This window comes from Propithecus coquereli, unplaced genomic scaffold, assembly GCF_000956105.1.
Source record: "Propithecus coquereli isolate 6110/MARCELLA unplaced genomic scaffold, Pcoq_1.0 Scaffold962, whole genome shotgun sequence".
NCBI lineage: Eukaryota > Metazoa > Chordata > Mammalia > Primates > Indriidae > Propithecus > Propithecus coquereli.
In genome coordinates this window covers 73045-94365 of record NW_012155974.1, presented here as the reverse complement: position 1 = coordinate 94365, position 21321 = coordinate 73045, and positions in this window count along the sequence as shown.

Below are 21321 nucleotides of genomic sequence, written 5' to 3'. Positions count from 1 at the left end.
CCTAGCTCACAGCAACCTCAAACTCCTGGGCTCAAGCGATCCTACTGCCTCAGCCTCCTGAGTAGCTGGGACTACAGGCATGCGCCACCATGCCCGGCTAATTTTTTCTATATATTTTTAGCTGTCCAATTAACTTCTTTCTAATTTTAGTAGAGACAGGGTCTCGCTCTTGCTCAGGCTGGTTTCGAACTCCTGAGCTCAAACAATCCTCCCACCTCGGCCTCCCAGAGAGCCAGGATTACAGGCGTGAGCCACCGCGCTCGGCCCTAATAGGATTCTTAACCAGCATAGACCTTTTACACTCAGATTGCAACAGACAGTGAATTTTGGATATCTGTTTTTATAAATGGAATTTTGTTTTACAAAGAAAACCTCCTTTGGGAATCTGCAGGGTGTTACAGAGAGCACAGGAGCTTGAGTGACAGCTCTGGGCTCACTCCCAGCTGTGACACAGTGTGGCCCTGCAAGTCCGTTTACCCTGAAGCTCCTAACTGCATAGCAACCAGAGGCAGCGACAGGGTGGAGGAGCTAATGTTCGTAAGGGCCCCACGCGTGGCAGAACTCAACACGTCTTCCTTCCCTCTCTTTATCAGAGGATAAAAACTCAAGTGCAAACCAGTCAACAGGATTGCACACGGTGGCTGAGCAAGTCTCAAAGAGAAAAATACCGTAGTTTCTGCAGCATATGACGCCATCCATTTGGGAACCAGACCCAAGCTGGTGTGACTATTATAATCATAGTTGGGAAGTGGCCCATGGCCTCTGTGGGTTTTAGAAACACCTTCCCTAGCAAAGTCTCGGACCTGGCTATTTCCCAGTGGACAAGGACTCCATCAAGGTCGTGCAGCTGTCCCCCATCCGAACAGTGCCACTGCTGATCACAAGGCGGCACGTGGTTCTAGACACCACGAGAAAGTCAAACTGTTAAAGGCTGGGTTCCTGCCTTTAGATATCACGGTCCTGACTTAAATTAGGATTCTAGTTCATTTATTTCTGAAATAAACTAACACCATGGTATGGACTAGACTGCCTCTCCCCTCCCCTCAAATTCACATGTTGAAGCCCTAACCCCAAATATGACTGTATCTGGAGATAAAGGCTTTTGGAGGAATTAAGGCTTAACTTAAGGGTCAATGAGATAATAAGAGTGGGGCCATAATCTGACAGGACTGTCCACTTATCAGAAGAGGGAGAGAGAAATCTTCCTCCATCCTGTTAGGACTCAGCAAGAGGGCAGCCACGGCAAGCCAGGCAGAGGCCCTCCCGGTCCCTGACGCGCTGGCACCTGGTCTCAGACGTCCAGCGCCACAACTGTGAGAAACAAATCTCTGTGGTTTAAACTGCCCAGTCTGTGGCATTTGTTATGGCAGCCCGAGCAGACTGATACACCACAAAATAAGTGCTTTATTATTTTTAACAGAGGACTCTTAGAGAACAATGGCACCCCCTTGGCTAATTCCTCATCTCAACTTTAACCAGGTCTGCAGACAATGCCAATGGGAGGGTTCGCGATGCTGAGCCACAGGGAGGGTGGTGGTCAAAGCATGGATTCTGGAGTAGACTGGATTGGAGTCCCAACATCTCCCCACACGGGCTGTAAAACTTTGAGCACATCCCCTACCCTCTCTGCGCCTGGGCGTTCTCCTCTGCACAATGGAGACACCAGCTCTTACCTCTTGAGCTGTGAGGATTAACACATTAACTGCCATGAGAGTTGTATTTAACTCACTCTAGTTTTGACCCGGGGGCCACGTGAAGCATATATAGAATCTTACTTGTTGATGTTCTTATTGTTACAATTAATATTGACAATTTAATTCTACAAATGTGGATTAAATGAATAGAAGTCAATAAATTTCATTTTTCTATTTATGTTTACCTTTACGTTACACTTGAAGTTTTTATTCTATTTTCGTAATAAAATACCGTGGCCCCAAGGAAAAGTTTCTGTTTGTCTGTGTGGCAGGTAGCGTGTTATGCGAACGGCATCAGTGCTGGGACAGGCGCCGGGAGCAGGGGCCCCGGTTGGCCGCTATCGCACTGACATCGGCCCTCCCACACCCGATCCTGAGTCACACCTCTGCACGTGCTACCTCGGGAAGTCATGAGAACTTTCTGAGTCCACCTCCACCTGTAAAGTGGGACTGGCTTATTGTGAAGGTCACACAGGGAAGATCTACCCAAGGGGAAGGGTTTCCATTCCTGGGGACACAGCCCTGGCTCTAGGATGAGCAAAGGTGACTTATCACGCATTTCTCGGTGGCTGTGGCAGACACTGCTGGTTGGGTCCCCAGTATCCATTCTTCCCTTCACTATTAGGAATTGAACCCTAGCTTTTAAACAAGTACATGGCCACCTGAAATAAATAGGTTTCTCAGCATCCCCTGCAGCTAGGTGGGGCCATGTGACAAAGTTCTGGACAATAAGATAAAGCTGAAGTACAGTATGCAACTTCTGGAACATATTTGTAAAAGAAGGCCATCTTTTTCACCTCCACCTCCTTCCTGCTGGCTGGAATACAGACATGAGGGCTGGTGCTCAGCAGCCATTTTGGACGACAAGGCAACATGCTAAGGTTAGCAGAGCCCTGAAAAGGAAGGAGTCTGGTCCCCTGCTGATACCTGCATACCAGCCCTGACCCACCTACCTTCAGATGTCATTCACATGAGAAAGAATAAAACTTCTACCTTGTCGAAACCATTATTATTTAGGGAGTTTTTTGTTATGTGCAGCTGAGCCTAATTCTGATACAGAGGGTTACTGCTTCTTTTTGGTATTCTAAGTAGACCCTGGTCATCTCTCACCTAAAATATTACAATAAGAAGGTAGAAAGAAAAGAAAACTTTTGTCATATATTTATTATAAACCAGATCCTTTAGTAGGTAACAATTACCATTTAGTCTTCAGAAATTTCTTTAAAGTAGGCAGTATTATCCCCATTTTACCAAAAAGGAACTGAGGCTCAAACAGTTAACATGCCCTGCACAAAGGGTCATAGCCAGGAGGTGGCAAAGCTGGGGCTTCCATACACATCTGTCTGCCTCTACAGCCACCCTGCACCACTCCAAACCCGCTGCCGCTCCCACACGGGCAACCAATCAGGGCCGTCCCACGTGAAAACTGCTCACCTCACCCCAGAACTTTCACCAGCAGCCCCACGTTCCCTGGAGTGGGCAGGATCAGGAGCCAGACTCTCAGTGCAAATCCTGCCCTGCCACTTACTGTGTGATCCTGGGCAAGTGCCTTGACTACTCTGAGTCTCAATTTTGAACCTATGGAAAAGTGGGGATAAAAATACCAACCTAACAGGGTTGAGAGCATCTGAAGAGACAATGCACAGTGCAGGCCAGCCCAGAGTTCAGAGCACAGAAAACACTAACCATGTAGCTGTTCTCACTTTTGCTATGATGTCAGTGAAGCCTGGGAGGCCCTCTGTGCCCGGCCCTGGTACCACACTTGCCTTCGGCTCCTCTGGGTCCTGCTCCTTCGGTTCCCCTCGCTCAGCCAGCACGACGTGCTGCACAGGCAGGGACACCTCGTCCCGGCAGTGGATCTGGGTCGAGGAGCTCCCAGGGGGCAGGTCACACATCCCATTTGGAGGTGGGAGAAGGAACTCTGCTGGCACTAAAACAGCAAGAAATGGCCCCATAAAGTCAGAGACACTGAAATCACCCCTGTCCTGGAGTCTGCACAGCACGGGCACTCTGTGATGTTACCTTTGCTTTTCTTTCTTTTCTTTCTTTTTTTTTTTTTGAGACAGAGTATCACTCTATTGCCGGAGCTAGAGTGCCGTGGCGTCAGCCTAGCTCACAGCAATCTCAAACTCCTGGGCTCAAGCGATCTTCCTGCCTCAGCCTCCTGAGTAGTTGGGACTGCAGGCATGTGCCACCTCGCCTGGCTAATTTTTTTTTCCTATATATTTTTAGTTGTCTGATTCATTTCTTTCTATTTTTAGTAGAGACGGGGTCTCGCTCTTGCTCAGGCTGGTTTCGAACTCCTGAGCTCAAACAATCCGCCCACCTCGGCCTCCCAGAGTGCTAGGATTACAGGCGTGAGCCACCGCACCCGGTCTCTCCTTACTTTTTAAGGGAATTTTGTTTTGAATCGCATCAATAATTCATGGGTACAGCTTAGAACTCAAGGGGTAACCAAGGGCTGAGGGTAGAAGGTAAAGCTGGCCCTGTCATGATCCTGCAGGACCCAGTCCTCTTCCTGGAGACACCACCGCCAGGGGCTCTTTGTATGCCCTTGCAGAGCTGGTCTGCGCATTTACAGACCCTCCTGTGCCTGAACGATGGCAAACTAGCCACACTGCACCTCCACTGCCTCTTTCACTGACAGGACACAGCTCGGATCCCTTTCTGCACCAGCACATTTAGAGCCACACATTTTCTGAAGGCTGCACCCTATTCTGCTGTGTGGATGGTCACAGTGCATTTTGTAGCAGGTCATTGCGCATGTGGTGTTCCATGGCTGTGGGGGCTCTCTAGGAACTGGGTTGCTGCTCAAACGCATGTGTGTTTGTAATACAGACGGACCCGTTTCACCCCCAGCAGCAGTTTAGGACTTGTCTTCCTCCTAGGGGTCCCTGCTCTGGGCCCACAGGCAAGAGTCCCACCTCCTCCCCCTCTGCTCACACCTATCGATGGTGCCTGCCTTTGGCACAAAGTCCAGGCCTCCAGCCGGGCATATGAGGCTCCCGGAGGCTCGGTCTCACTTCTCCCCCAGCCGCACACTAATCCAACTGATACTCTGAAAGGTGGTGATCAGACCCTTCGCACATATTGTCGTCCCATTTAATCTTCACAATGACCCTTATTACTATGGCAATATCCACACCCATTTTACAGATGGAGAAACAAGTTCACAGAGGTCAGCAGCTTCCCAAGGGTCCACAGCAGGGTAGAGAGAGGTGGGGTTCCCCACCTTGGCCTGCTCTTTCCATCTCCCAAGCCACCTCACTGGCAAGCAGAAATCCTCTCCCATGCAGTGCAGGCTGACGTGTGACTGCAGTGCCCTCACCCTAAAGGGACCAGCCCCAAACCTGCCCTGCCCTGACCCCCTTTCAAGGGTCCAGGCACAGCTGGGCAGCAAGGGGAGCCCAGTTGGTAGACTGCTCTCCACCGAGTGATTCTTTCAGTGGGCAGACATAAGTACAACAGAAACGGCATCAGGCATGACGATGCAGGATGCAGGGAGTTCTCAGTCAACACCAAGTCTTAGTCCCGTGGAAGGCAGGGCCATGGTCTTCGTTTTGCCTAATACCTTCATTTTAATTACAGGTAAACCGAGGCTCAAGATGCTCTATGACCTGCCCAAGATGTCTAATCCAGAGAGAGGTAGCACCTGCCCTGCAGCCCAAGCCTCTGGACTGACTGGGCAGTGCAGTGGTCACACCTATAACTCAACTGGGCAATCTAGCTTCAGAGCCACCTGCCAGCCCCGTCTTCTCTCCCTCTGTGCCTCGGTTTCCTCATCCATAAGAGGGGGACACTAAAGATTGATCAAGTTATTACAACGTCTAGCACCCAGGAAGCAGGCGATAACCAAGTGCTGTTGTCATTCTAACTCTGAAGTCCACGCTGGAACACGAGAAAACTGCTTTGGAGTTAAACTTCGGCATGGAACACCACATGTGGCACCTAAACGCCATTTGCTTTCCGGTGACAAAAACACATTAGCAAAAAGCAAATTACAGTTTTCACCTAATTATCCTACAAGGTCAGAAAATGGGATTTTCTGCGCAAGGGAAAGTTCTGGACAGAAACCCGAGCCTTTCCAGCGTCAACTGCAACGTTCTCGTGGCTGGCGCTGACGCTCTGACACCCATCGGCCTAGGTTTGAATCCTGTTTACATTAACGACCGTGGGGCCGGCCACGTCGCCGGACGCCTGCGGTTCGTCACCGGGAGATGGGACAGGTTGCTGCAGGCGTCACGCGGGGACAGGTGAAGCCAGGCTCGCTGACCTGGCAGAGAGCGCCCCATTAACGAAAGCGCTCTCCGCACCAGCGTAGCCCGTGGCCGCGCGTCCCCGCCTGCCCCCAGCGGGCCTGGATTGCAGGCCGGCTCCGGACCAGGCCGCGCCTCCTTCAGCACCGGCGGCCGCGGACGGCGCCGGACCAGCGCGGGCCCCGGAGGAGGTCGCGGCGGCGCCTACGGAGGCGTGGGGAGCAGATCATCCCCGGCGCAGGCCCGAGTCTCGTGCCGGGGCCTGGCGACCGCCGCGGGCGTTCGCACCGGGACCCAGCCCCGTCCCGGGACGACCCCCACCTCGGGGAGCCGGACGCGCGCGACAGAGGGGTGGGGGTCGCCAGTCTAGCCACCGACCCGCAGCCTGGCGGCCGCGCCGCGGCATGTCGGGACCCGCCGCTGCTCCCGCGCCCCGTGGGCGGGGCCGGTCAGTGGGGACGCGAGGCTTCCGGCGCTGCTGCGGTCCCGGGGCGCGGGTTCCGGCCGCTCCGGACTGGGTCGCGGGCGGGGGCGGGGGTGGCGGGCCGCGCAGCGAGCTCCGAAATCCGGGCTCCGGGCTTTCCGAGTATCCCGAGAGGGGCGGGGCCGAGGCGAGGCGGGGCGGGGAGTGGGCGGGGCGGGCGGGCAGCCCCGCCCTGCGCCCGGCTTCCCGCGGAGCCGGAGCCTCCGCTGGCCGGGCAGTTACATAAGTGCCCCCTGTGGGCAGACAGGGCCTAGTCGCCAAGGCTTGTCTTTTAAATTACTTACGTGGCTTTTAATATTTTCAAATCACACAAGAATCCATGATACATGATCACTGTGGCGAAATTAGAAAATTTAGAGCAGCCCCTTTCTGTGAATCCTTTTCGGAGCCAACCACCTGTTAAAACTTTGGGGTACCTCCTTTACCTTAAAAACATGCAAAATATGCGATAGTTTTAAGCATTTACAGATAGCCACGAGCCCACCCTCTCCTTCCAATGGCAATGCTTCCACGTGCGCACGTTCCCTTCTGGCCTGTGGCAGGTGACGTGAGGGCAATCGTGGGGTTCACACATCCTTGTGGGTGGTAATTTTTGAGGTTGCCTATAGACGGCGCAGTCCCTGGAGCCAGACGGCTTGGGCTCAGCCCACCTCTGCTGGGTGACCTCGGGCAGATTACTTCACATATCTGTGTCTCAATCTCATGGTCTGTTAATTGAAGATGATGTTAGCATCTATTAGATAAGAGGGTTGTGGGATTAATGAGTTAATACTCCTAAAGTACATAGAAGGCCCTCAACAAATGCGTTATTACTGAAGTCTTCCGCCTGTGACAAGGGTAATGGGCACTAATTACATGATAACATGATTTGGTCTTTTCCCACTGCCCCAAAGCCCACTACTACATTCTCTTGTTTTCTTTTTTAATCAACCAACATCTTCAGCAAATATGTCACTAAAGCTCTTTATTCCTCAGTTTCTTCCTCTATAAAATGGAGACAGTAATAATAGCACCTGCCTCCCATGGATGTTTGAGGATGAAATGAGAAGCTGTGAGGGGTAGACATACATACCTGGTCAAATACTACCTGACATGTACTGCCTGGCCTGTGAGGACGTAAACAGCTGCTTTCGTCACTCGGTGTTGTCCAGGGCCTAAGGGGAAGCCCCACAGCTGAACCAACCAGGGCGAGGACTCCAGAGCAGGGAAGAAGCCCGGAGGTCTAGGGCACCAACCTCTCTTTCTGCAGTGGAAGAAAGTGAGTCCAGGAGAGGGTAAGCGGCTTGCCCAGGTACAGCCCCTTCTACCTCCCCACACAGCTTCTCAATGCAGTCCAATTAAGTGCAGCAAATACATGCTGAGATCTGCCTCCCCACAAAAACGAATTTTAAAAAAATACCTAAAAATAAAACCTTGAGGATAGCTAAGACAATTACAAAATATAAGAACAGTCAAGTGAAACTCGAGTTTTCATACATCAGAGCATACCAAAAGCCACTAGACTCTAATCAGTATGGTATCGATACTGAAATGGACAAATAGGTGAGCGAAACAGAAGATGGAACCAGAATTACATCCAGAGCATGTGTTAAACATGTATTAGGTAAATGACAAATAAAATAGTTCGATTCAGCAAAAAATAATTAATAATAAATACTGCTGGTAATTGGCTAGGCATCTGAAAAGGGAAAAAATGGACTCCAATTTCAAATAGAAAATAAATTCTAAATGTAATAAGTAAACAATAAAAATCTTGCAAGAAGGGCCGGGTGTGGTGGCTCATGCCTGTAATTAATCGCAGTTCTTTGGGAGGCCAAGGCAGGAGGATTGCTTGAGACTAGCAGTTAAAGAACAGCCTGGGCAACATAGTGAGACCCCATCTCTAGGAAAAAATAAGAAAAATTAGCTGGGAGTGGTGTTGCACACCTGTAGTCCCAGCTACTCAGGAGGCTGAGGCAGGAGGATCACTTGAGCCCAGGAGTTTGAGGCCGCAGTGAGCTGTGATGACGCCACGGCACTCCAGCCTGGGCAACAGAGCAAGGTGCTATCTCAAATAAAAAACAAAAAAAAACCACTTGCAAGAATTCTTTGGGAGCCCAATACTATGCTCAGCTGGAAATATTCAACTGCAACATCCTCTCAGATTAAATCTGGAGATGGGAAATTATTTACAACATGCTTAAAATGCTCTACTAAACTCACAGGAAAATCTGGGAAAATATCCAAAGACCATGCCTCCCCACAAAAGAGAGGAATAGTCAGCTCAGACCAGAGTGACTATGAACGTGGAAACCCGAGTCCCACTAGGTACAACCACCTACGACAAGCACTTCAAGTTGGGTGGACTCCTACCAACAAAGAGTAACACCAAACAAATCTACCTGCTGTCTCTGGGAGGAAGCGCATTAAAAAATGACAGACATAGTCTTTCCTGGAAATTTATAGCCAGAGGACTGCTTTGATGTGTGTTCGAGGTTCAAATTTATACTGCCCCCAAGTTGAAGAAACTTCACCCATGTAACTAAATTAAAATACTGTAGTTTTAGGTTGGTAGCACCCCCTGAAGCCCAGAAGAAGCAAATGCCAATGCTCTCTGGAGAAAAGCATGCTCAGTCCAGGCCCATCGCCATATACCATGTCTGAGCTCGTAATAAAAATTACCCAATATGAGAACTAACTCAAAGTAAGTGAGAGTCAGTAGAATAACACACAATAGATTTAGCTCCTCAAGCATTTTGGATAACAGACACGTAATTCAGAGAGCAAAATTATCATGTATAAACATAAACTGTTTAAAGAAATAAAAATAGAATAAAAAAGGTAAAAGAACAAAAGTAAAAAAAAATGACCAGGAAGATTTTAAAAAGAACCAACTAAAACATCTTGTAATAAGAAATACAATGATTGTGCTGGGCAGGGTGGCTTGCACCTATGGTCCTAACTACTTGGGAGGCTGGGGTGGGAGAACTGCTTGATTCCAGAAGTTCGAAAGCAGCCTGGGCAACACAGTGAGACTTGTCTCTAAAACAAACAAACAAACAAACGAAGAAATATAATGATTGAAATAAAAATCTCGATTGATAGATTACATAGCAGATCAAATTGTCTAAAGAGAGAATTAGTTACCTGGAGGGTATATCTGAAGATATTACCTAGAATGCAATCCAAAGTGACAAATGAAAAATAGGAAAGAGGTTTGGGGTTTGGAGACATGATGACAGAATATGAAAGTCTAACATTTGTATATTTGGAGCTCTAGAAGGTTAAAATAGAGAAAACTGAGAAGAGGCAATATTTGAAGAGATAGTGGCTAAGAATTTTTCACAAATTGTTCGAAGATGCCAAATTTCAGATCTAGGAAAAACAACATATCAAGTAGCATAAATAACAGGAATCTACATATGAAAAATATCAGATGAACTAAGGAGGCATCAAAGACAAATCAAAGAAGCAACAAAAAAGAAAAGACATTCTACAACAGTGAAAATGACTATATTTCCTCAATTCTAAGATGCATATTTTCCCACAATTTAACATGTCTGAAATTGGGACCAATATTATTATTGTTGGAGTCTTATAATTATAGTTGACAGTTTTATTTCTTACTGGTAATAAAAATGACGGTGGATTGCATATTCAGTGGTGTCTTCTGAGCATTTATTAATGAAATATGGTTAACCAGTCACAAGCTTGTCAATAGCAACAATGGAAACCCAAAGACAGAGAACTGATATATTCAAGCTGCTGAGAGAAAATAAAATAAAGATAAAGAGTTGAGTTGTTTATGTCCATGAGGAAAACTGAAAAAACTACATGAAAAAATTGTTTTCTGATGATGGACAACAGACAGAGCAGAGTGGGGATCCCTGAAAGAAGAAAAGGTGAGCTCTGTGACGACTCTACTTCCTGCCTGGAGGCGCTTTGTCAACCATGATGCAAGAAGAAGACCCCAAGCAGAACATGGTGGTTTTGCTGAGTTGAGGGGAGCTGGAAGGGAGGGGCAGCCAGGGTGGCTGCAATTTGAGGGGGAGAGTATAAGATGAGAGGGAACCGTGCATAGATAGAGCTGCAGAACTCTACATTTAGGTCTTCCTTAGTCTCCGGATGAAAACTAAGCCAAGCATATATTGGGTGAAACTCTTGAGTCTAGGCAAAGAAAAACTATAAGAGAGTTAAAAATTGAATAACTACTGGATCTGTCATAAGGCTGGGAGACATTTGAGTTCTAATCAGCCAGAGTGGAAATACCCTGTTGAATCCCCACAGCATTTAGTAGAGATGCCAGAATGACCATGCCTTAGGAGTAGTGCTAATATAAAAGCAACCCTTGGACCCCAACTAACAACGATTATCAGTAAACTTCAAAAACATCATACTGATCTGCAAGTAAATTAACTTTCTGAAGAAGAAAGCTTTCCCACAAACTGGGAGAAATTATATCATTATATAAATATATAATATAAATATATATAAAAACTCAAAATGCTCACAACTCGACAAGAAAACAAACAACTTAACTAAAAATTGTCAAAAGGTTTGAACAGACACCTCACTAAGAAGACATACAAATAGCAAAAAAGCACATGAAAAGATGCTAATATCATTAATCATGCAAATTAAGATGCAAATTAAAAGTACAATTACATACACACCTATGAGAATGTCTAAAGTTTAAAAACTGACCATACTAGGTGCTATGGTTTGGATATGGTTTGTTTTTCCCCACCAAAACTGGTGCTGAAATTTGATCCCCAATGTGGCTGTGTTGGGAGCTGAGGCCTTGCGGGAGGTGTGTGGGTCATGGGGCGTCCCTCATGAGTAGATTAATGCCCTCTACTGCCTTCCCTTGGGGGGAGTGAGTTCTCACAGGAATGAATCAATTTCCTGAGAAAGTAAGTTGTTAAAAAGAGTCTGGCTTCCTTGATTTCATTCTTTTGCTACCTCTCTCGCCATGTGACCTCTGAGCATGCCAGCTTCCCTTCGGCTTTCTGCCATGAGTGGAAGCAGACTGGGGCTCTCACCAGATGCAGCTTCCAGTAAATCTTGGACTTTACAGCTACCAGGATCATGAGCCAAAAAAACCCCTTTTCTGTATAAATTACTGGGTCTCAGGTATTCTGTTAATAGCAACACAAAACTGACTAAACACTAGGTTTGGGTGAGGATGTGTAGGAACTAGAGTCCTCATACACGGCGGTGGGAATGTAAAATGGTACAACCACTTTAGGTAACAGTTTGTCAGTTCTTAGAAGGTTAAACATACATTTACCTCATGATCTGGACATTATACTCCTTCATATATATCCAGAAGATTTCTTGGATATGACCCCGAAAGCACAGGCAACAAAAGCAATTGTTGCGTAAGTAACAAAAGCAAAAGTGACCATATGGGATTGCACCCAAGTAAAAAACTCCTGTACAGGGACAGAAATTACAATTACCTAAATGAAGAGACAACCCATGGATTGGGAGAAAATATTTGCGAACCATACATCTGATAAGGGGCTAAAATCTAAAATATGTAAAGTACTCAAACAACTCAGTAATAAGAAAACAAATAACCCAAAGATAATATATATTGTGCACATAAAATTAGTGGTCTACATTGTAGGGTAAAAATATAGAAGCTAGACCTAAACTACTAGACAAAAAAACTGCAACCTGAGAGAGACGTGATTGAGGTTACAGCATTTATTGTCTGAGCTAACTATTAAGATTTTGATTAATTTAGGTTTTGTAAAATAAATATGGCAAAACATCTATGTTAATCACTGAAAAGATAGAAATAAACTGTATAACTTTTAGACAGTAGAGGAAAATGGAATAAAATGTTAACGGAGAAAAACCCAAATTCTGTAAAATAATTTAAAGAGGTTTATTCTGGGCTGAATATGAGTGACCACACAGGCCCAGGGATCCACAAATCCAAGAAGTCTTGAGTAAGTGGTCCTGAGGTAGTCAGGTTACAGTTTGGTTTTATACATTTTAGGGAGACAGAAATTTCAGGTAAAATCATAAATCAAAACATGGAAGGTGTACATTGGTTTGGCCCCCAAAGGCAGAATATCTTGAAGTGGGGGCTTATAGCTCGTAGGTGGGTTCAGAGATTCTTTAATTACAATTGGGTAAAGAAATAAAGTTTTGTCTAAAGACTTAGAGTCAGTAGAAAGGAATGCTTGCTTTAAGATAAGGGTTCTGCTAATCAGAGAGCAAGCCACAACACACTGACGCAAAGTGACCTGTTAAGCGAAGCGATGGCCTGCAGGAGTGGCTTAACCTTTGCCTTGCGTTGCTTTAGGTCTCATTTGCAATTAGTTCGAACTCCAAAAGGGAGGAGGTATGAGGAGGCATATCCAACTGCCCCTTCATGGCCAGGAACTCAGTTTTAAGCCTTTTCTGGGGTTCCCTTGAGCAGGAGAGGGTCCATTCAGTTGGTAGTGGGGGGCTTAGGATTTTATATTTAGTTTACAAACAAAAAAGGAAGGGAAGGAAAGGGGAGAAAAAGAAGAAGTAAAGAAAAAGCAGGATGAGTTAAAAATACAAAATCACAGGTGGGCACGGTGGTGCATGTCTGTAAGTGGGAGGCTACTTGGAAGGCTGAGGCGGGAGGATCGCTTGGGCCCAGGAGTTCAAGACCAGCCTGAGCAACATAGGAGAGCCATATCTTGAAAAAAAAAAAGTCAGATGGGTAGAAATAGCTCCAAAAATATCCACAACACATTCCATTTAGATGAACAAGCCGTCTGGTTATCACATTGGATAAAAATACAAAACCCAACCGTATGCTGTTTTCAAGAGATGCACCCAAAAGTGTGAGGAGGACATGGGGAAGGTTGAAAGTGAAAGGTTGGAAAAAGACACATGAAGTAAAAGAAAGCAACAGTAGCTTTTAATATTGGACAAAATCAACTTTAGATTAAGTAGTCATTAGAATAAAGAGGTTTACTGCCAAATAATAAATTCACCATGAAGAGATCCCAATTCTACAATTTCATGCATGGTACTATGTGTGAAACAAAAACACGTAAAACAAAGATTGAGAGAACTAGTAGGACAAATTGACAAATCCACTGTCTTAGTAGGGAATTTTAACCTACATCTTCTAACATTTTTTTTTGTTGTGGTAAAATATACATAACATAAAATTTGCCATTTTAGCCATTTTTAAGTGGTTTTAAAGTTCACTGGTGTTAAATACATTTACATTTTTGTACAACCATCACTATCATTCGTTTCCAGAACTTTTTCATCAACCCTAACAGAAATTCTGTTCCCATGAAACACTAACTCTCCATTCCCTCTCCCCAAGGCCTTGGCATCCACCCTTTTATTTTTTGTCTCTATGAAGTTGACTCCTCTAGGGACCTCTTATAAGTTGATGTGGCCCTTTCTTGGGGCCGAGGAATGAACACAGAGACACAAAGACGCAGACACATGACTGCAGCCCTTACAAAAAGACACGGACACCACAAAGACAGTATAAGGCTGAAGCAAAAAGCTCTTGCTGTAGCTGCTTTATTTATAACATAGCCTGTTTGGCAACTGTCCCACTGCAATTTCTTTGTTCCCACACTGTCCCAACTCAAACGTCTCTGTTCCTTGTTGTTTCGTCTCCGGTGAGCAGATGTTTGCATCTAAACTCTCTAGCCCCTCCTGTTTGCAGGGTTAGGGTGCTCTGGACTTGCGTGCAAGGCCACAGACATGTTCTTGAGAAAAACAACAAGGAATCGTTCCCAGACACAGGTGTCCTCTACGTAAGTGGATTCATAAAGTATTTGTCCTTTGTGACTGGCTTACCTCACTTAGAATCATGTTATCCATGTTATAGCATGTGACAAAATTCCTTCCTTTTTAAAGGATGAATAATATTCCATGGTACATACACATCACATAGTATCCACTCATCTGTGGGTGGACACCTGGGTTGCTTCCACCTTTTGGCTGTTTTGACTAATGCCGCCAAGAACGTAATTATATAAGTATCTGCTCAAGTTCTGGCTTTTGCTTCTTTGGGTGTACCCAGAAGTGGAATTGCTGGATCATATGCTAGTTTTATTTATTTATTTATTTAGAGAGATAGCCATACTGTTTTCCACAGTGGCTTCACCATTTTATAAATGCACTCTCACAAACATTACACAACGGATCCACTTTTCCACATACTCACGAACACTTTTTATTTTATTTTTTTGAAAATAGACATTGTCTTAGTCTGTTTGGGATGCTATAACAAAAATGCCACAGATCAGGTAATTTATAAACAATAGAAATTTTTTGCTCACAGTTCTGGAGAAGTGCAAGATCAAGTCACCAGCAGATTCTGTGTCTGGCGAGGGCTGCTCTCTGCTGCGTCCTCATGTAGTGGAGAGGCAAACAAGCTCCCTTGGGCCTCTTTTATAAAGTCATTAATCCTATGCATGAGGGCTCCACGTCATGACTTAGTCACCTCCCCAAAGCCCCCACCTCTTAATACTATTACACTGGGTATCAGGTTTCAACATACCATTTTTGGGAGGACACAAACATTCAAACCACAGCAGCTATTCTAATGGATGTAAAGTGTCAACATACTTCTTTCGCTGATAGGCAAAAGAATAAAAAACAACAACAACAACAAAAAAAGGTAAGAATAGAGAAGATTTGAACAATACAACTAATGGGCTTGATGTAATGAGTGCATACAAAATCCTCTACCTCTCATACAAAAAACACTTACAATTTTAAGAAAGATATCATTTTATAATCGTGAAACAAAATTTACTGAAAAATAAATCTCTTGATAGATATGCCAGACTTTTACACAGATTATGATTCCATGCTGAAAGATGTTTAAGAAGACCTAAATAAACAGGGCTCATAAATAGGGTAACTTGATCTTATAAGATGCTGTGTCTCTCCAAATTGTGTGATAGACTCAATGCAAATCCAGTCAAAATCCCAACAGGGTTATATGCAAAAGTTGCTAAGCTAATTCCAAAATTTATATGGAAGAGAAAAGGGCTAAGAATAGCATAATTGCTCTGAAGAAGATGAACAAGGTAGGGGAGCTTACTGTGACAGGTATCAAGACTTGATATAAAGCTAAAATAATTATGCCAGTGTGATATTAGCGCAGAAATAGACACGTAGACAAATGGAGCAAAATTAAGCAGACCATGCATGCACGGAAGCCTGATATATGTCACAGGTTCAAGTGCACTTCATGAGGAGAAAGGATGGAGTTTTAAATAAGTAATACCAGGACAAATGGTTATTCCCATGAGGGAAAAAGGGAAATAGGATCTCTAGTTCCCCCTGGACATAAAACTCAATTCCAGGGGCATTAATTCTCAATACTGAAAAGTAAAACTTCTTAAAAGGGAATATGGGAGAATATTTCTATTGCCTCAAAATAGGGAAAAATTTCTTCAGCAAAACACCTAAGCACCAATTACAAAGGATAATATTGAAAATATTGGCTATATTAAAATTAATATTTCTATTCATACAAAGGAAACCGTAATAATATGAAACAAGCCCTTAGTCAAAAGGAATGTGAAAACATAGACCCAACAAAACATTAACATTAAGAAATATTCAGAAAATATAAAGAATCCCTGAAAACCAATAAGAAAAAGACAGCCCAACAGAAAAATAGGCAAGATATATGAAAAGGTGTGTTCACTGAAGAGAAAGTATGAATAGCCAAAAATACACAAACAGTTGCTCAACCTTATTAGTAGTCAGAGAGATTCACAATTAAATTGCTTTGTGATGCCATTTTACTCTCACTAGATTGGCAAAAATTTAACCTTCAGCCAATACCATACATTGGCAAAAATGTGGAAGATCTGGGTTTCTTATAGACTGTTGGTTGGTGTTTTAGTCAGCTTGGGATTCTATAAGAAATAGTATAGATTGGGTGGATTAAACGAAATAAATTACTTCTCACAGTTTTGGAGGCTGGAAGGCCAAGCTCAGGGTGCCAGCATGACTGGGTTCTGGTGAGGGCTCTCTTCCTGCTTGGCAGACAGCTGCCTTCTGGCTGTATCCTCACATGGGGAGGAGAGCGATCATCTCTCGTGTCTCCTCTTCTAAGGTCACTAATCCCATTTGTGATCTTTGATAACAGACAAAGGGGTAATTGCTACACCAAGAGCTCTAAAAATGAACAAAACATAAAGCCCCAACTAAAAATGGGCAAAGGATAGGAATAGAAAATTCTCAAAAGAGCAAATCAGGCCAGGCACGGTGGCTCATGTCTGTAATCCTAGCACTTTGGGTTGCTCAGGTGGGTGTATCGCTTGAGGCCAGGAGTTCAAGACCAGCCTGAGCAAGAGCGAGACCCCGTCTCTACAAAAAATAGAAAAATTAGCCAGGCATGGTGGCACACGCCTGTAGTCCCGGCTACTTGGTAGGCTGAGGCAGGAGGATCACTTGAGCCCACCACAGCTTGAGGTTGCTGTGGGCTGTGATGATGCCACTGCACTCTAGCCGGGGCAATAGAGCAGGACTCTGTCAAAAAAAAAAAAAAAAAAAAAAAGCAGACATCTAAAAGAGCAAATCATATATATGATATATTTGATTACATATGTGGTATATGAAAAGGTGCTCAAGTTCACCAATATACAGAGAAGTGCAAATTAAAAGAACAAGGACATATCACTTTACACGGATTGGAGTGACATGTACAGCATGCTGTAGCACAGGTTGGTGATTGGAAGGCAGGAAATACACATGTGAGGCAGAAAGCTGACGAGTAACAACCTTGGGAAGGTGATCTGTCAGTATTTGTTAAAAAAAGTTTAGACCTTCAAACCGGCAATTCCACTCCTGGAAATCTACCCCACAGAAATAAAAGTAGTACTGCTACCTGCGGACATTGTGTGAAAGAATATTTAGCACCCACTGCTCTTGGTTGGCAATGACAGAGGACGTCTGCCCACAGGAGGTGGCACAGTGAACTGCAGGACGGCCTTAGCATGCTTTCAGCCTTCAGAAAGATAAATCAGAGATTTCCCCGGGCGCTAGGAGGGATTTTCACGAGGCATTGATGAGTGTGAAAAGGGAGACACAGAAAAATGTGATCATCGTGGATTCATTTTGTAAAACCAAGACCCCAAGCCCCTGTATGTGTGTATGAATGTATGCTATATAGCTTTTTGGACAAAAGCATGAAACAAGCTAGGTTGTTAAGATGAACTATCTGGCGGGGAATGTGTATGGGGGTGGGGAAGGGAAGCATCTATAATAAAGACATAAGACAAGCCCATCCATGGAAAATGATATGCGTGTATCTGCACAGGAGCAGAAGCATGAAGGCAGGGTCACCTGAGTGTTCGCACGATTACTCTTGGGTGGCAAGATTCAAGGTGACCTCTGTTTCTTCTTTACATCCGCCTGTATGATTTGAATTCTTTACAATGAGCATGTATTATTCATAGAATCAGAAAGAGCCCACAGAAAAATGTTTTCATTGAAAGGTGGAAAAGAAAAGAGAGAATGCCGGGGCATAGGGACCCTGCAGTGGCCAGACTCCCCCTGTACTGATCCGTGGTGGAGGACGTGGGGACTCAGCCTGCCTCACACCCCCAGGGCTGATGCTCCCTATCTCGAAGGAGAACCCCACCAGCCCGTGGTCCTATCTCCCTGACTCAGGCAGGAGCCTTGTATGGTGCAAAAGCCTCAGTCAGCTACATTCATGTCCACCAAATGCTGAACAATGCTCATCATTTTCTTCTTTAAAAAAAACTTTTTAAAATTTGAGATAATTGTAGACTTGCATGCAGTTGTAAGAAATATTAATAATGTAGAGAGATCCCTTTACCCTTCACCCAGTTCCCCCAACTGGTAACATCTTGCAAAACTGTAACACAGTATCACAACCAGGAAATGGACATAGCTACAATCCATCCACCTTATTGAGATTTCCCTGGTTTAACATGAACTTGTGTGTGTGTGTGTGTGCATGTGTGTGTGTGTATGTATGTGTGCCCAGACGTGTGTTTAGTTTTATGCATTTTATCACGTATGTAGATTCATGTGCCCACCACCACAGTCAAGATACAGAACAGTTCTCTCCAAAGAAGCCTCCAGCTACCCTTTTACAGTTAGGCACTTCCCTCCTTCCTCCCCCACCACCTGGCAACCAATAATCTGCTTTCTATCTCTATAATTTTGTCATTTTGATAAAGTTATATAAAAAGAATCATATAGCCTTTTTCACTCAGCATAATTCTCATCCCCATCTTTTTGGATTTAAAAGAGAATTGACGGGCCGGGCGAGGTGGCTCACGCCTATAATTGTAGCACTCTGGGAGGCCGAGGCAGGAGGATCGTTTGAGCTCAGGAGTTCGAGACCAGCCTGAGCAAGAGCGAGACCCCGACTCTACTAAAAATAGATAAAATTAGCCGGGCATGGTGATGCATGCTTGTAGTCCCAGCTACTTGGGAGGCTGAGGCAGGAGGATCGCTTTGAGCCCAGGAGTTTGAGGTTGCTGTGAGCTAGGCTGACACCACGGCACTGTAGCCCAGGCAACAGAGCTAGACTCTGTCTCAAAAAAAAAAAAAAAAAAAAAAGAGAGAGATCTCCTAGCACCTGTTTCTCCTCCTTAGGAATTTTCACAGCTGGGGATAAATAGCTTTATAATTTATAATAACTAAAGAAATGTCCACATCCTGGAATCTGCAATACGAGAACTTATTTGGGAAAAGGGTCTTTGCAGATGTGACTGTGGATCTTGAGATGAGACCCTCCTGGATTATCTGGGTGAGTCCTAAATTCAGGGGCGTGCCCTTACAAAAGGTAGAAGAGGAGACACAGGTGTGGAGGAGGAGGCTGTGCGAAGACGGAGGCAGCGATTAGAGTTACGCAGTTCCAAGCCAAGGAATGCCTGGAGCCTCTAGAAGGTGGAAGAGGACAGGAAGGGTCCTCCCCTGGAACCTCTGGGGGAAGCACAGCCCTGCTGACACCTTGAGTTTGGGCTTTTCCGCCTGCAAAACAGTGAGAAAAGAAAATAAATTTCTGTCGTTGGAAGCATGCCAGTTTGTGGTAGCGTATTATGCAGCCCTAGGAAATGAATACAGATCCGTATATATAATTCATTTAATCTCCACCAACCTATGAGCTTATTACTATTATAAGCTTCATTTTACAGAAGAGGAAACTAAAGGTTCAACAACTCGCCTAAGGTCACCAGCTAGTACATGGCAGAGCTGAGATTCGGGCTCCTGCAGTGGCAGGTGACAGCCACACTCTACTCAGCATCTCGTAAGCAGCAGGAACCTCAAGGTCTACCCAGGCTGTGAGCCCCTTCTCCAACACCCTGAAAAGCGAACCTCGTCACAGGGATGGGGGTGCTCACAGCTTCTCCAAGAGGAGCCTCGATGAGAATGTTTGTCTGTGTGTCGGGCTGAAGCACAGCTCCCTCTGGCTTCCGGGTCTGGGCTCACACCACAAGCCATGAGGTGTCAGGGAGACCAGCTTTGGCTCCGGAAGACTCTTGGCCGCCACACTGCTTGCCGTGTGCTTGAGCCCCAGCCTCTCATCCTTAATAAGGAGACCTTGGTGGTACCTGCCTTGGAGGGTCATCCCGAGGGTTACATAGCAACCACATGGTGGCAGTAGGGGTGGATTTACTTTGAAGCTCCAAGGCCGGGAGGGCCTGAGCTACGGGTACATGTGGTCATGTATTTGGGAATATTTTTCAAAAGTGAGAAATTTTAGCTGCAATTGGTTAAACTTGTTTCCAGGGCTGCCATAACGGAGTACCACAGACTGGGAGGCTTAAACAACAGAAATTTATTTCACAATTCTGGAGGCTGGAAGTCCGATATTGAGATGTTGGCAGGGCTGGTTTCTTCTGAGGCCTCTCTCCTTTGCTTGCAGATGGCCATCTTTTTTCTGTGTCTCCACATGGTCATCCCTCTGCAAGTATCTGTGTCCTAATCTCTTCTTGTAAGGACACCAGTTAGGACTAGGGCCCACTCTAATGACCTTGTTAAAGCTTAATGACCTCTTTGAAGGCCCTATCTCCAAATACAGCCACATCCGGAGATCCTGGGGGTTAGGACTTCGGCCTATAAATTCAGGGGGACACAATTCAACCCATAGCACCCTATGTCTTTTCCCTGCTGACCCCCTGTCATCTTATTATACTTCCTCTCATATTGGGAGCTGCTGGGGAGGCCAAGGGCATGGGAGGATGTATCTGAAGGGAAGCAGAGTTAGGGATGCCCTGGTTTGGGTTTAGCGGGACATGTTTATGTGGGTCTGAGCCAATCTGTGTAGGTCAAGTTCTTGCCTGCTGAACAGGCTGAAGGCTTCCAGGAGTGCCATCCCTACCCTGGGCCAACCCATAGCCATGGGGCCAGGAATGTGTGCTATGGTGCAGAGGAAGAGACGTGAGTTTTCAAATGTATTAATAATTCTCCCAATAGGGCAGAACTGGATCTGCAGACCTTCAGAGTCACAAGGCAACCTGGGAATCGCATAATCCATGCCTGCTCAGCAGGTATCAGAATGACGCGGGGCGTTCAGTAAAATACCGATTTCTGGGCCCTGTGACCCAGAGGCTTCAATTCAGTGGGATGCAGAGGAGCCTGGGCATCTGCAGTTTTCCATGTGCTTCTCCAGGTACGCATAATGAGCACTGAGGTTTATGTTGGTCTGGTCATCTTCTGGTTTGAAATTATTCAGTTTCTTTTCATCACAAAAATTAATAAAATCACAATAAGAAAACTGGAAGAGATGTGTTAAATAATTCTTCCAAATCTTAGCATTCATTTCTGAAAGAATGATAGAGGTTTTCCAAAATTTGGAAACATCCCTAAAAGAGGACATGACATTACCAATGAGTTATGAGGCTGAGAAAAAGTTTTCTGACCAAGAAGTAAATTTCTTTCCATC